The sequence below is a fragment of the Ovis canadensis genome, chromosome 1 (genome assembly GCF_042477335.2).
Source record: "Ovis canadensis isolate MfBH-ARS-UI-01 breed Bighorn chromosome 1, ARS-UI_OviCan_v2, whole genome shotgun sequence".
Taxonomy (NCBI): Eukaryota; Metazoa; Chordata; class Mammalia; order Artiodactyla; family Bovidae; genus Ovis; species Ovis canadensis.
Genome location: NC_091245.1, coordinates 153,055,750 through 153,071,119, shown reverse-complemented (window position 1 = coordinate 153,071,119; position 15,370 = coordinate 153,055,750).

Genomic DNA, 15,370 nt, shown 5'->3' with positions numbered 1-15,370 from the left:
GTAGGCATATTAACTTTGTCACCCTATTAATCTACTTCTAAAATAAATATATATTTGTTTTTGATATACATAAATATAATTTGTTTAATTTCTGATCATAAACAGTATCAATGTACATTTTTAAAGATTTTATTTATTTTTTTAATTAGTGGAAAATTGCTTTACAATTTGGTGTTGGTTTCTGCCATGCAACAATATGAATTGGTCATAATTATATATATATCCCTTCCTTCCTGAGCCTACCTCCCATCCCCCAAGCCACTTCTCTAGATCATCACAGAGCACCAGGCTGGGTTCCCTGTGTTATTTAGTAACTTCCCACTATCTATCTATTTTGGGCTTCCCTCACAGCTCAGTTGGTAAAGAATCTTCCTGCAATGCAGGAGACCCGGGTTCAATTCCTGGTTTGGGAAGATCCCCTGGAGAAGGAAATGGCAACCCACTCCAGTATTTCTGCCTGGAGAACCCCATGGACAGAGGAACCTGGTGGTCTACACTCCATGGGACCACAAGACTCAGACATGACATAGCAACTAAACCATCATCTAGCTATTTTACACATGATAGTGTATATATGTCAATGCTACTTTCTCAATTCGCCCCACCGTCACCTTCTCCCACTGCGACCGCAAGTCCATTCTCTACTAGGCTCATCAGCACTATTTTTCTAGATTCCATATATGTGTGTGTGTGAATATATGATACTTGTTTTTCTCTTTCTAACTTACTTCACTCTGTATAAGAGGCTCTAGGTTCATCTAGCTAAATACAAATGACTGAAATTGGTTCCTTTTTATGGTAGAATAATATTGCATTGTAGAAATGTACCATGACTTCTTTATCCATTCATCTGTCGATAGACATCTAGTTTTCTTCCATGTCCTGGTTATTGTAAGTATCGTAATGAACATTGGGGTACACTGTCTTCTAGAATTGTGGTTTTCTCAGGGTATATGGCTCAGTAGTGAGACCACTGGGTCATATGGTAGATTTATTCCTAGATTTTTAAGGAATTTCCATACTTTTTTCCATAATGGCTATATCAGTTTATATTCCCACCAACAGTGCTGAAGGGCTCCCTTTCTTCCATATTCTCTCTAGCATTTTTTTTTTTTGTAGATTTTTTTTTTGATGACGGCCATCCTGACTGGTGTGAGGTGATACCTCATTACAGTTTTGAATAATGAGTGATATTATTAAAGTTTTCTTTTCATGAGTTTATTGGCCATCTGTATGTCTTTGGAGAAACTGTACATTCTTAAAATGTGTCAGACAAACACAATTTTTCAAATTGTCTGTAATTATGACATGCTAAAATTACTAAAATTAACTTTTGGTATGTTTTCTCTTAATAATTAATTTATTAATTGATTTGAAGAATTGGGATCTATATCTGTTCAGCAGCATGCAGTGGAAACTGATAATAGTGGCTTGAAGGGGAAGATGTCTTTCTTAACTTTTCCAAATTTTTTGTTATTATTCTGTTTTGCTTTGGCATAACAGCCAGTACAAATATAGGCAGTCCAGAGTTGCCACAGTGCCTCCAGAGACTGTGATGTACTGTGCTAATTCACTTCAGTCATGTCCAACTCTTTGCCACACCATGGACTGTAGCTACACCAGGCTCCCCTGTCCATAGGATTCTCCAGGCAAGAACACTGGAGTAGGTTGCCTTTTCCTTCTCCAGGGGATCCTCCCAACCCAGGAACTGAACCTGCATCTCTTACATCTCCCGCCTTGGCAGGTAGGTTCATTACCACTAGCACCACCTAGGAAGCCCACTCTATATACAATTTTCTTAAAGTCAAAAATTGTATAAACATTATTGCAATGGCTACATGTCTATATAATCACTCATTTATTCAACCTATTATTTTTTAACATAATTTTTCTTTTAATATTAACTTACTGTATTTGTGGCCCATGATGCTTTATGCAAAGGATTATGTCAATTAACAAGTTGGTATTTTAGACTTTTAGGTTTGATTTTAGATTCCGTTCTTTTTTAGTAACATAAGAAAATATGCTATCTTAATTTTTTTAATCATTTTTCCAGTAAATTTTCTATATGTATATTTCTTTGTCTAGCCTTATCCTTAGCTTTTACATTATTTTAAATCATGGTCTTAATGAATACCCTTTAAAATTGAGGTGGGATGGGCAAACTTCAAAAAGACTGGTGCTTTGCTTTACCACAATTAAATACAGAAGCATGTATTAAAAATGTATACTATGATCGAAAATCTTGTATTAGCTGGAACCTCAGTAGAATCACTAATATTAGATAAAGGAAATATGAAAATAAGAGCTAATCTGTCCTTTTATTATAAAAGGAAAATGAAATATCTTTCAATTGAGATTTCAACTGTTTCTAATAAATGATAATTTAAAAAAATTAGCCCTCTTTTTATTACTAATGATTGAGAGATTAAATATGAAATCAAGAAATTAAAAGCAACAAAATTCCTTGCCCTATATTAATGCTTGGCCAGGTATACTTTCCTGTCCCTGTGTTAAAAAATGCTGGGACCAAGCACTAATAAAATAACTTAGCTTCTTGATCCATAAAATATCAACTACTACAAGCTAAGACTATATTAACTAAAGAGTTTACTTAATGGCTTGCTCATCAGTTTTGTAAAACCTCACCTTTCAGTATCCATCAATCCAAAATTGCTTATGCTGCTGCTAAGTCGCTTCAGTCGTGTCCAACTCTGTGGGACCCCTGGTGGGGCAGCCCACCAGGCTCCCCCGTCCCTGGGATTCTCCAGGCAAGAACACTGGAGTGGGTTGCCATTTCCAATGCATGAAAGTGAAAAGTGAAAGTGAAGTCACTCAGTCGTGTCCGACTCTTCCGGACCCCATGGACTGGACTGCAGCCTACCAGACTCCTCCATCCATGGAATTTTCCAGGCAAGAATACTGGAGTGGGTCACCATTGCCTTCTCCAATCCCAAACTGCTGCTGCTGTTGCTAAGTCACTTCAGTTGTGGCCAACTCTGTGCGACCCCAGAAACAGCAGCCCACCAGGCTCCCCCATCCCTGGGATTCTCCAGGCAAGAACACTGGAGTGGGTTGCCATTTCCTTCTCCAATGCATGAAAGTGAAAAGTGAAAGTGAAGTCGCTCAGTCAGGTCCGACCCTTAGCTACCCCATGGACTGAAGCCCACCAGGCTCCTCCATCCGTGGGATTTTCCAGGCAAGAGTACTGGAGTGGGTTGTCATTGTCTTCTCCAATCCAAAGCTACTATATCCTAAACTTTGACTAATCCCTGCAAATTCTGAATCTTCCAAGACCTGACTTAACATTACCCAGCTCAGACCCTCAGACTCTGTAAATATCTTCCTCTTATATCCTACTTTGAGATACTAAGTCTCTGTCAATATGCTGTTCTTGCTCACTGCTACAAATCTATTAATACTAAATTTAACTATCCCTGATTCACAGATTTTTATGATGGCTTCTGGAGTGACAATAGTAATCACTGCATAATTTTATGGTCTGGGATCAAAAATATCAAAAACATCTAATGTCATATGATTAAACACAGATTTACCTTAAATCTAGATCACTGCACTTGGTAATTACCTGGTGATGATTAACAATAAAAATCTTAAGATGACCACTAGGAAAATTAATAAAGGCAACGTTGTATTTGTTTTCCAAAAACTAACAAAAACTGTGACTTTTTAGCATATTTTGATCATTCAGAATGCAATCTTGATTAGTAACAATAATGAACTCCCCCAATCAATGTTAAAAAAAATGGCAAAAACAAGCCAAAAACCAAAATTGGTGAAAATCTAACAGCACAATAAATTTTTTTAATTAATAGAAAACTGCAAATAGTTTAGATTTAAGAGATGATGTTTATACTGTTTGGATACTATAAACTGGAGTGAAAAGTTTGACAGGCCATTTGGGGCTTTTGTAGCATTTCAAGTCAACTTTCTCTGAACTGGTAAAGCAAGCTACCCTGACATTAGGAAAGAGAATGCATAGCTCCCTCCCAGTGGGTATCTTGTGTTTAATAACCATCACTATCAGAAATGTCTGCTCTCCACCAAATTAATATCCTGCTTGGTACCTTCTGACAAACTGATTTTCTCTCATTCTAACATCAGAACACAGTGGTATCAATCTCTGAAGATCTCCTTGCAGTAGTACACATGGGACAGTTTTGGCAGGGTAATGTTTCATTCTGGATCGAAATGGTGAAAGCATAGATAGAAAGGAAAGAATAGGGGAAAAAATTAGCTAGAGGAGCCCTGAATGCACTATCAGAAGGTGAGATAAAGGAAATTCTGGGAAAGTTGCCCACACTCACAGACATTCTACCATCCACCCCCACCTTCCCCCATTTTCTCTTATTTAAAGACATTGGAACAGAAATCAAAATTGCCTTTGAGAAAGGTTAATTCATTTTGACTCAATTACAAAGCTTCTATATAACTTGAATTCCATTAATAAGATAGTCTTTAACCTTCCAACCTTCCCCTTAGACTAAAGAATTCAAATTCCTTTCTTTGTTGTTTTGCTCTATCTCCCAGGCTTATCAATATTCTCTATCTGCATCCAACTCTTGCGCAAAAAATCAGAGGCCTAACTAGATTAGAGGCATGTACTCCTTTTTCTATATTGCTGTCCCCTTTAGTTTGGCTCTTACAGACTATATCTACAAATATATGTTTCCAGGGGTAGCATCACAGCATGTGGCTGTGGTGATTTTCTCATGACACCAGCAGTCCAAGTTCACACAGCATGTATCTGGAGCAGATGGAGTTGACGTGATAGAATAGGAGCAGGTTGCCTTTCTAGGAGGACTGTGTCTAGCATTTCTTGGAAACACTCAAAAGTGCATCCTTAGAGAAGGCTCTAGGTTAATAGGGCACGAGCTATCTGATCAAAAGAAGCTCTTGAAAACATGCTCTTCTGTTTCTACTGTAAAGGTTACCATAATTCATTAAAAAAAGTAAAAAAAAAAAAATTACCCACCCCTTTTTTTGCAGATAATTTAAACTCTTTGCAAATCAATACAACACAAAAAAACAGGTGATAAGAACACTGTGTTAGCATAATGACTCCTTAAATCACAGATCTAATATTGTTGCTGAGAACTCTGGCAAGAGGAAAAAAGCATCAAGAAATTTAGATAATAACATTTTTTGCTGGCGGATTGCAGAAAAAATTGACTGCCATAAGGTGAGTGAAAACATGTATCTTTAATTAAATATTAATAAAACATCTGAATATAGTCCAAAACATGAGGAGTACCTAAATAAAATTCCTGAATGCATGGTTGCCTTGTTAAAGGCTCTCTTCAACTCAAATGATACATTAAAACCAAAAAATATATCAAAGTTGGAGGTAATAATTCTGTTAAAAATTTATATACAAAGGAAGACTGAAAGTGAAAGTTGCTTAGTCATGTCCAACTCTTTGCGACCCCATGAACTGTAGCCTGCCAGACTCCTCTGTCCATGGAATTCTCCAGGCGAAAACACTGAAGTGGGTAGCCTATCCCTCCTCCAGGGGATCTTCCCAATCCAGGAATCAAACTGAGGTCTCCTGCATTGCAGGTGGATTCTTCACCAGCTGAGCTACCAGGGAAGCCTAGATCCTGCCATAATCAATAATACTGGAATTAGATATAAGTGCTTCAGTTGTGGGAAACCCTATCTGATCAGCTAGACCTTAACAAACTGTGAGCTATTTACCCACATAGACTAAGACAAAGCTCCATGGGCTAAAACTTCCTTCATAAGATCCCTCATCAAAATTCTTACATTCAGAAGGGATTGGGCAATTCACAAACTATAAATACAACTAGAGGTATATATAGTGAAAAATATTCAATCTTACTACAACCAAAGAAATAGAAATTAATAAAATAAGGAGAAGCTGTTTCCATCTATTGCCTTGGAAAATTTATATGACAGTACCCAATGCTGATTCGGGAAAGAAAACTGGTAATATTTGTTAAGAGTTGTAAATAAGTTCATATTCTTTAACTTTAATAATCATAGTAAAAGTATATGACTCAACATCTTTATTGCCTGAGAATTATCTCCATATCAAGAAGCTGTGCATTTCCAAAGAATTGATTTGATTTCATTTTATAATACTGGTAATTGAATAACTAAATCTCTATGCTAACCAACACTCCCTATCCCCTACTTGACTACAAAAATCTCAAAATCTAATTTGTTGTACATTTCTAATGAATGTGTAGAACTTGACAGTATGCATTTCATGCTTCTTGCTCCAATTTTCTCTGTTTTTTCTATGCTTATTTTCTCATCTCACTGATTTCCTCAGGTGCTCTTTTCATTATGTTATTTTATACTTTTTGTAGTCTATTTTATGTAAACACTATTGAGAATAAAACAGGATCAAAATAATTGTTCATCAAATAAACTGCTATGTGGAAAATAATTTTAATAGTACCCGAAGTATAATTAAATACATAAGAAATGTCTGAAAACTTGAGTTAAAAGATAAGAGATTATCTCATTCCACTTGCATATGGAATATAAATAAAAAAAGAAAAAGTGAAAAACTAAACTCAGAAAACAGATTAGTGGCTGGCAGAGTTGGGAGAGTGGCAAAAATTGGTGAAGGTGGTCAAAAGATACAAATTTCCAGTTATAAAATAAATCCTGGAGATTCATTGTAGAGCATGGTATATAATAAGATATTATTAACTATTTCAGTCAATATTATTAATACTATTTTGTGTATTTGAAAGTTGCTAAGAGTAGATATTAAAAATTCTCTTTCTAAGAAGGTAAGTTTGTAATAACTACATATGGTGATGGATGCAATTAGACTTGTAATATATACATATATTGGAGAAGGGAACGACATCCCACTCCGGTACTCTTGCCTGGAAAATCCCTTGGAACCTGGTAGGCTGCAGTCCCTGGGGTCGCTGCAAGTCGGACATGACTGAGCGGCTTCACTTTCACTTTTCATTTTCATGCATTGGAGAAGGAAATGGCAACCCACTCCAGTATTCTTGCCTGGAGAATCCCAGGGACGGGGGAGCCTGGTGGGCTGCCGTCTATGGAGTCGCACAGAGTCGGACACTACTGAAGCGACTTAGCAGCAGCAGCATATACATATATCAAATTGTTATATTGTATACCTGAAACTAACTTAACCTTATATGTCAATTACATATTAAAAATAAAGTTTTTAAAACTTACAAAGAAAACCATTAATAGAATGTAATATAATCTGTAAAAACTAAGATAAACATAGAAATAAAATGGAACATTTACAATAAAAATTTAAACTGATGTAAATTATAATATAAATTTAAGTGAAAACATAAGTGGTAAGTATGTTTACATGCACAAACTTGTGTACATAAGAAGTACACAAGTTTGTGCATTTGACAAAGAGAGGGAAAAAGAAAAGAGAATATATGTCCACATGTACCTACAAGAAGACAAAAATATCAACATTCTTACCGAAAGAGATTTGCTTGCTGTTTTATTATATTTTCAAATACTGTTTCCACACTATTGCCATAACATAAAATTCTTCTCTTTTTAACAGAATTAAATGTTGTCAAATTTTGTTAAATGTTGAATATTTTTACCTTACTTTTATAATGAAGTGAATTTAATAACTTTTACCTGGCCAAGGCCACGGTCCTTAGGCAGACGAATTCTACAATTTACATTTTATTAATGAGGCATTTGAGACCCGGATCATCAAAGCGACTTCCTGAGGCCAGAAACGTTGCTCAAGCTAGGCAGAAATTAGAGCTCCAGAACCCTGGCAGATTTCCGTTCTTATGGTAGTGCTTTTTCTACTGCAATTAGGCTCCCTGTCTCTTATTAGGCCTGTCTTCTAAGCCTGCTCCCAGATAACCTTTGAATCAGACTCACACATGATGTAGGCATATTTGTAATGCTTATTTTCACAAAGTTTAAATTAATTTGAAGCTTAGTTGAACCGCACTGTCAAGTGTATGTTGGAGGAGACCCCGACATTTCATTTGGAATTTCATCTTCTGTTCGGAGGAGAACTGTAATCACTCCACGGAGATGAGAGTGGGCACAGACCAAGGAGGTGAGCAACCATTAAACTGGGAGGTGTGAGTGGGCAGAAGGGGTATGTTTTAGAATCTCTGAAGCCCCTGACAGAGACAGGAGGCGAGCGAAAGGGAGAAGGGAAGCGGTGAGGTCTGGCGTCAGGCTGACAGCAGAAATGTGAGGGGAATCTGTTCAAGTCAGTGCTCAGGCTGAAGGCAGCTGGACGATGACAGGGAAGCCCCAAGGGTCACTGCTCACACAGCACTTGTGCGTGACTGAGGGAGCTGTGGGGCCTGGAAGAGAGAAAACAGCTGTGCTGTGAGGTGGATCCAAGTGCTGAGGCAGGAAGCAGGTGGTCACAGGAGGAGGAAAAGATGAGGCCAGTGTTGTGGAGCAACCCCCTCAGGTTGGCTCCTGTGGAAAGGCTCTATGAAGATTAACATGTAGGGGGAAAAGCATTTATTTTGACTAATCATCCTCGAAAACAATTTTGACACCTACAATGCAGAAAGGAAGGGCTACTGTGGACAACAAAGCAAGAAATGTAGATTTCTCCAGGGCTAAGTTGTCTCAGAAAGACCGATGGCTGCAAACACATGTCCATGAAAGATGAGGTGGTCAGTGAGGAATCCTTCCCTTTCTTCTGACTTTTCAGTTGACTGATATGTGCCTCCAAGCAAGCTGCTAAATCTCTTTGAACCTATCTTTCTATTGTTAAAAAAAAAAAAAAAAAAAAAGGATATCTGGCTATTAAACATATTCCACTTTCCAGATAGTAAAAGTTCCCAAACATAAAAGCTACATATGCAAAATACTCACTTTCAAGAGACAATGTATTCGTGTTGTTGTTACAAATACAATTAAAATGAAATCCTCCTAATATGTATATTTTTTATCTCTAAGAGCACATTCTGAATTATTGAATGGAACCAGTCATGTTGTTTTTTGTTTTTACTTTAAACAATTTCTATTATATTTAGTAACAGAGAAAATCAGACTTGTAAAACTCCCTTCATGTTGGCTATTTTAATGGAGATAAGTAAAAAGCACATTTCAAATTATCCCTTTCCACATACCCAAGGAAGATAAAATTTTAGAATGTGCTCAGTCTATAGAGACTAACACATTCTGTTTTGCTGATGAGAAGGCCCCAGTTTCATTCCAACATGGATACACTTTTGACCTCCCCCCCCAAAAAAATAATTAATATAAAACAAAAGCCAGAGCCGTTGTTAACTTACTAGTAAAAAAGTGAAATAAACTGAACATGAACTCTGTCATTCTTGTAGTTTTGTGCATTTTTAGGGAAATATTTAAAATAAAGAAACTGTTATTTTTAACGAAGTAGTACTACACACACACAGGACTACTACTGTTAAGCCCATTCCTATATTAACTTCTTCTAAAGTGTTTGCCAAACTTAACTAATATTGAATATGGATTTCCAAATTCCCACCCCATAAATTCTGAATCAGTACACCTCAGGTAGGGCAAAGTAATCTGTATTTTTAACAAGTACCCTAGGGAACAAGGAAGTTTAAGAAGCATTGCTGTAAAAGACCACTTGGTACTGCAGTAGGTAAATAACTCAATTCACCTAGATTCTGTCTAAGAACGGACCATCCGTGACAGTACTAATAAATTGTGCATGAAATTGATTTCATCTATATTGGAGACATGATTTGTCCTGCAAGACATCTTGTATACTTTTGATTCACACTTTCATTTCAGTTGTTGTTCGTTTGGTCTGTGATCTTGTGTATAACCTCATTTACAGAGAGGATTTTAATTTTTCTCAATTACAGAGTTTGCTTTTCTCATTCCCTGCTGTTTACTGATATTTTTTCAATGAAGAGATCTCCAGTCCTGGCATCCAATTTCTTCTAACTGATTTCAGTCCAAAGTAAAAGCTTAAACCAAACAAAGCTCACTGCAAAGAACATGGTCAGAGCAGAATGGAAGCTGCACTTTTGATAATTCTATCTTTTGTTTTCACTTTGTAAATACCTTTTCATTTAATGTAAATTAGAATGGATGTTTGAGTGAATTTTAGACACAAATAGTGTGGTTACCCTCTTATTATCATTGCCACCATGCTCACTGGTGCTGTATTATAATAGGATTAGACTAAAACAAGAAATAGCCATGTGAGTTTGTTTCCTTGTTTTACAACCTTTTCACATTCCAGCTTCTTCACATAAAAGGATTAACAGAACAGAGTGCACTGTACCAGAATACTAAATGTCCTCACATTCTATGTCCTTGAGCAAATTTGAACTGGGGGAGAAAGAAAAAAAAAAAATTTGTGAAAAGAAATACAATGAAGTAACAGGCATATGCACAAAGATAAATTCTGCCACTATCTCAGCTATGTATTCTGAATAAATAAAACACTTAAAGAAACCACACAAACTCCTTTGATCACTAGTTTTCTATTCTGTAAGTTGCTCCTGTAGATCTACATGCTACCTAATTTACGACCAGTGAAGATGTCAAGCAATGAGAGAATGGAGTCATATTCTGCTTGTCATATAGGTGCCCATCCAAGTTATGCATTATGTTTGAAACCATTTTCTTACAAAGATAAAGGGAGAACAATCATATCATTTGTTATTACTAAGAGGATTGTGAATGTTAAATCGGCTGAGATTCGTCCAAATAACCAAGTTTTAAGATTTGTGAAAGAAAGGTTCATTTATTTTCAATAATAATAAATAAAGCATCGTTTAACCAAAACCATAGTTTTTATTTCTTGAATATCTATAAAGTAAAAAAGCATGAAGAAATAGTCAATAAAATAGTCCATTACAGTTATAAAAATAAAACTGAAACAGTATCATTCTAAATTCTCACAACATGAGAGAAAAAAAGAATCTTTGCTAAAAGAAGTATGCAGACCACAAACATAGGAGAAAAATATGAACTTTAAATTACAATTTCTTCCCTTTAACTCCCTAAGCAAACATACATATTTAAAACCCAAAATAAATTCTATTTAAAAAATATATTTTCTAAATAAAACGTGTAAATATTAAGTGATCTCAAGAGTAGTTTTAGAAGCCACAGTAATACTTTTATTTTATTTTCTTTGTGACTCTGATAAGGCCAAAGGATGAATAGATTTTTTTGACATTCAATACCAACAAAATTTTTTATAAAACTTGACAGGCTGATTTTAAAATATATATGAAAGAGTAAAGTGTCAAGAATAGCCAAGAAATTTTTGCAGGCAAAAGAGAGTTGGAACTTTCTCCACCAGATATCATGACTTATTATAAAGCTATAATAAGTATGTCAGTGTAATCTTGTGCTGGGAATTTACAAACTAACAGTTTAAATAAAATAAAGAGTGTAGAGAGATAGATTCATATATGGAAACTTAATATATGAGAATGGTGTCATGCAAGTTCAGTTGAAAGTTAAAAAAACACTCAGTGGAACTGAAAAAAATGATCATCTATATGTAAAATATTGTAGAAAATTAGATCCACATCTCATACTTTACATATAAGCAAATCTATATAGATAAATAACATAAATATTAAAAGTTAAGCTTTAACTTTTAGTATAAGATACAGATTAATATCTTCCTGACCTCAGGACAAAGAAGGTTTTCTCATATAAGATAGGAAAAAAAGAGTTATATAGGATATTACTGATAAAACTGACTACTTAATTTAAGAATTTCAGTTTACTCAAAAGGTAACTTAAAATAGGAGAAAATACTAAGTAAAAACTGGTAGGATATATTTGCAATAACATAACTGACAAGAGAATAGGATCAAGGATATATTGAAAGGAAAGGAACCTTTCTAAAAATAAATTTTAAAAAGACAGACAATGCAATAAAAAAATAGGCAAAACATATGAATATGAAACACAGATGACCTTTAAGGATATGAAGACATGCTCAATCTCTTTCTGGTTAAGGAAAAGCAAATTGAAGCCATAATGAGATATCATTTCTTATTCATTTTGTGGACAAAAATTAAGAATTTCAATAATACTACATGCTACCATGCTAGTGTGGTTAGCTTCAACCCTGGAAACAGGGTCTTCACAGAAATAAATAATGTAAAACAAAGTCATTACAGTAAGCACTAACCCAATATGACTGATATCCTTCCTTATGAGAAGAGGAAATTTGAAAACAGACATATGCAGAGGAAAGACCATGTGAAGATACTGAGAAAAGACAACCATCTCTGAATCAAAGACAAACACTTCAGAAGAAAGCAAGCCTGCCAACAGTTTGACTGTGGACTTCCAGCCTTCAAGACTGTGAGGAAATAAATTTTTGTTGGTTAGCCACTCAATCTGTGGTACTTTGTTACAGCAGCCCTAGCAAACTAACACACCACACAAAACTTGATCTTAGGTAGAAAGCAAGGTGTTCAGGGAGAATTGATGAGTCCAGGTCATAGAAAACCATTACAACTAAATTTCAATACAAAATACAGAAGGGCAATTGGTGGATGTACAACGATTGTCAATATCATTTCAAATCCAACTCAGACATACACATCAGATATATCTATCCTCATTAGGAACACAGGGCTGACGTTGAGAGGAATTGGCAGTTTTCATTCAAGAATTCCTTAAATTTTTGTATAAATGCAGATCTATTTTCAGGATTCATAATGCCATACCACCATAGGAACTAGACGCTTATATTTCTTGCTTATTTGTTTTGTCTGTTCCCATCTCGCATCCACTATATTTCTTAAACTGTCCCTCAACTTCAAGATCTGCTGTCAGCCAAATATATGGGCATGTGACATAAACGAGGCCATGAGATGCTTCTTACCAGGAAAGAAATCTTTTCCAATGACAACAGGTACAAACATTATGACTTTCATTGGTCCCATTGATTTTGTGTCCTTTTCTTTAATTAAAAAGATAATTATATTCTGCAACTATGTTAGCATAATGATAAATATTGTGCAAGCTAGATTATATTAACTTTTTCTTCTTATTTAAAATTAAAAAAATATATATCTGTGGGCATTTAATAGCTTTGTGCTTGATAGGTAAGTTAGCCTTACCCAGAAGTCTAGAGGAGGAAGGAATTCACCCTTTATGCTAAAGTGATCTAAGAAGAATCCTTGCCTTGACTTTTACCAGACTCCTACTTCTTAGCATTATAGGGTATTTTAAATTGCCTTTTCAAGTCAGAATGATGTGGTCTTAGTCTCCTATTTTGTCTTTTAAAAGTGGAATTAAGCCTTCACAGTCTGTGCATCCTAAAACAAGTTTGCTAGTACAGAATGCTCCTGCTGTATGACACCAATCAGTATTTTAAGCACCAGAGTTGTTTCTGAATTTAGAGGAGACTGTATCACTTTCAAACCACATGCTATGTAAGTGAACCCTCAGTTTGATTTAAAAAATACATTATCTTTATCAAGTGTTCTCTTAGGTATCAGTAAAAACATCAATTCAGTTCAGTTCAGTCACTCAGTCATGTCCAACTCTTTGCAACCCCAGGGACTGCACGATGCCAGACTTCCCTGTCCATCACCAACTCCCAGAGCTTACTCGAACTCATGTCCATTGAGTTGGTGGTACCATCCAACCATCTCATTCTCTGTCATCCCCTTTTCCTCCTGCCTTCAATCTTTCCCAGCATCAGGGTTTTTTCCAGTGAGTCAGTTCGTCACATCAGGTGGCCAAAGTACTGGAGTTTCAGCTTCAGCATCCATCCTTCCAATGGATATTCAGGACTCATTTCCTTTAGGGTGGACTGGTTGGATCTCCTTGCAGTCCAAAGGACTCTCAAGACTCTTCTTCAACACCGCAGTTCAAAGCATCAATTCTTTGTTGCTCAGCTTTCTCTATGATCCAACTCACATTCATATATGACTACTGGAAAATTATAGCTTTGACTAGAGAGACCTTTGTTGGCAAAGCAATGTCTCTGCTTTTTAATATGCTGACTACATTGATCATAGCTATGGACTTCCCTGGTGGCTCAGACGGTAAAAGCATCTGCCTACAGTGCGGGAGACCTGGGTTCGATCCCTGGCTTGGGAAGATTCCCTGGAGAAGGAAATGGCAACCCATTCCAGTATTCTTGCCTGGAAAATCCCACGGACGGAGGAGCCTGGCAGGCTACAGTCCATGGGGTAGCAAAGAGTCGGACATGACTAAGAGACTTCACTTCACTTTCTTCCAAGGAGCAATTGTCTTTTAATTTCATGGCTGCAGTCACCATCTGCAGTGATTTGGGAATCCAAGAAAATAAAATCTTTCACTGTTTACATTGTTTCCCCATCTATTTGCCATGAAGTGATGGGACTGCATGCCATGATCTTAGTTCTCTGAATGTTGAGGTTTAAGCCAGCTTTTTCACTTCTCTTTAACTTTCATAAAAAGGTTCAAAGGTTCTTAATTTCTCTTTGCTTTCTGCCATAAGGGTAGTGTTATCTGCATATCTGAGGTTATTGTTATTTCTCCTGGCAATGTTGATTCCAGCTTGTGCTTCATCCAGCCTGGCATTTTGCATGATGTACTCTGCGGGAGACCTGGGTTTGATCCCTGGGTGGGGAAGATCCCCTGGAGAAGGAAATGGCAACCCATTCCAGTATTCTTGCCTGGAGAATCCCATGGACGGAGGAGCCTGGTAGGCTACAGTCCTCGGGGTCGCAAAGAGTCGGACACGACTGAGTGACTTCACCTCACCTCACTTCACTCTGCATATAAGTTAAATAAGCAGGGTGACAATATTCGGCCTTGCTACTGCTGCTAAGTCGCTTCAGTCATATCTGACTCTGTGCGACCCCATAGATGGCAGCCCACCAGGCTCCCCTGTCCCTGGGATTCTCCAGGCAAGAACACTGGAATGGGTTGCCATTTCCTTCTCCAACGGCCTTGACGTACCCCTTTCCCAACTTGGAACCAGTCTGTTGTTCCGTGTCCAGTTCTAACTGTTGCTTCTTGACCTGCATACATATTTCTCAGAAGGCAGGTCAGCTGGTCTAGTATGCCCATCTCTTTAAGAATTTTCTACAGTTTTCTGTGATCCATACAAAGACTTTGGTGTAGTCAATAAAGCAGAAGTAGATATTTTTCTGAAACTCTCTTGCTTTTTCAGTGATCCAGCATGTTAGCAATTTGATCTCTGGTTCCTCTGTCTTTTCTAAATCCATTTTGAACATCTGGAAGTTTTGGTTCATGTACTGTTGAAGTCTCACTTGGAGAATTTTGAACATTATTTTGCTAGTGTGTGTGATGGGTGCAGTTGTGTGGTAGTCTGAACATTCTTTGGCATTGTCTTTCTTTTGTATTGGAATGAAAACTGACCTTTTCCAGTCCTGCTTGTGGC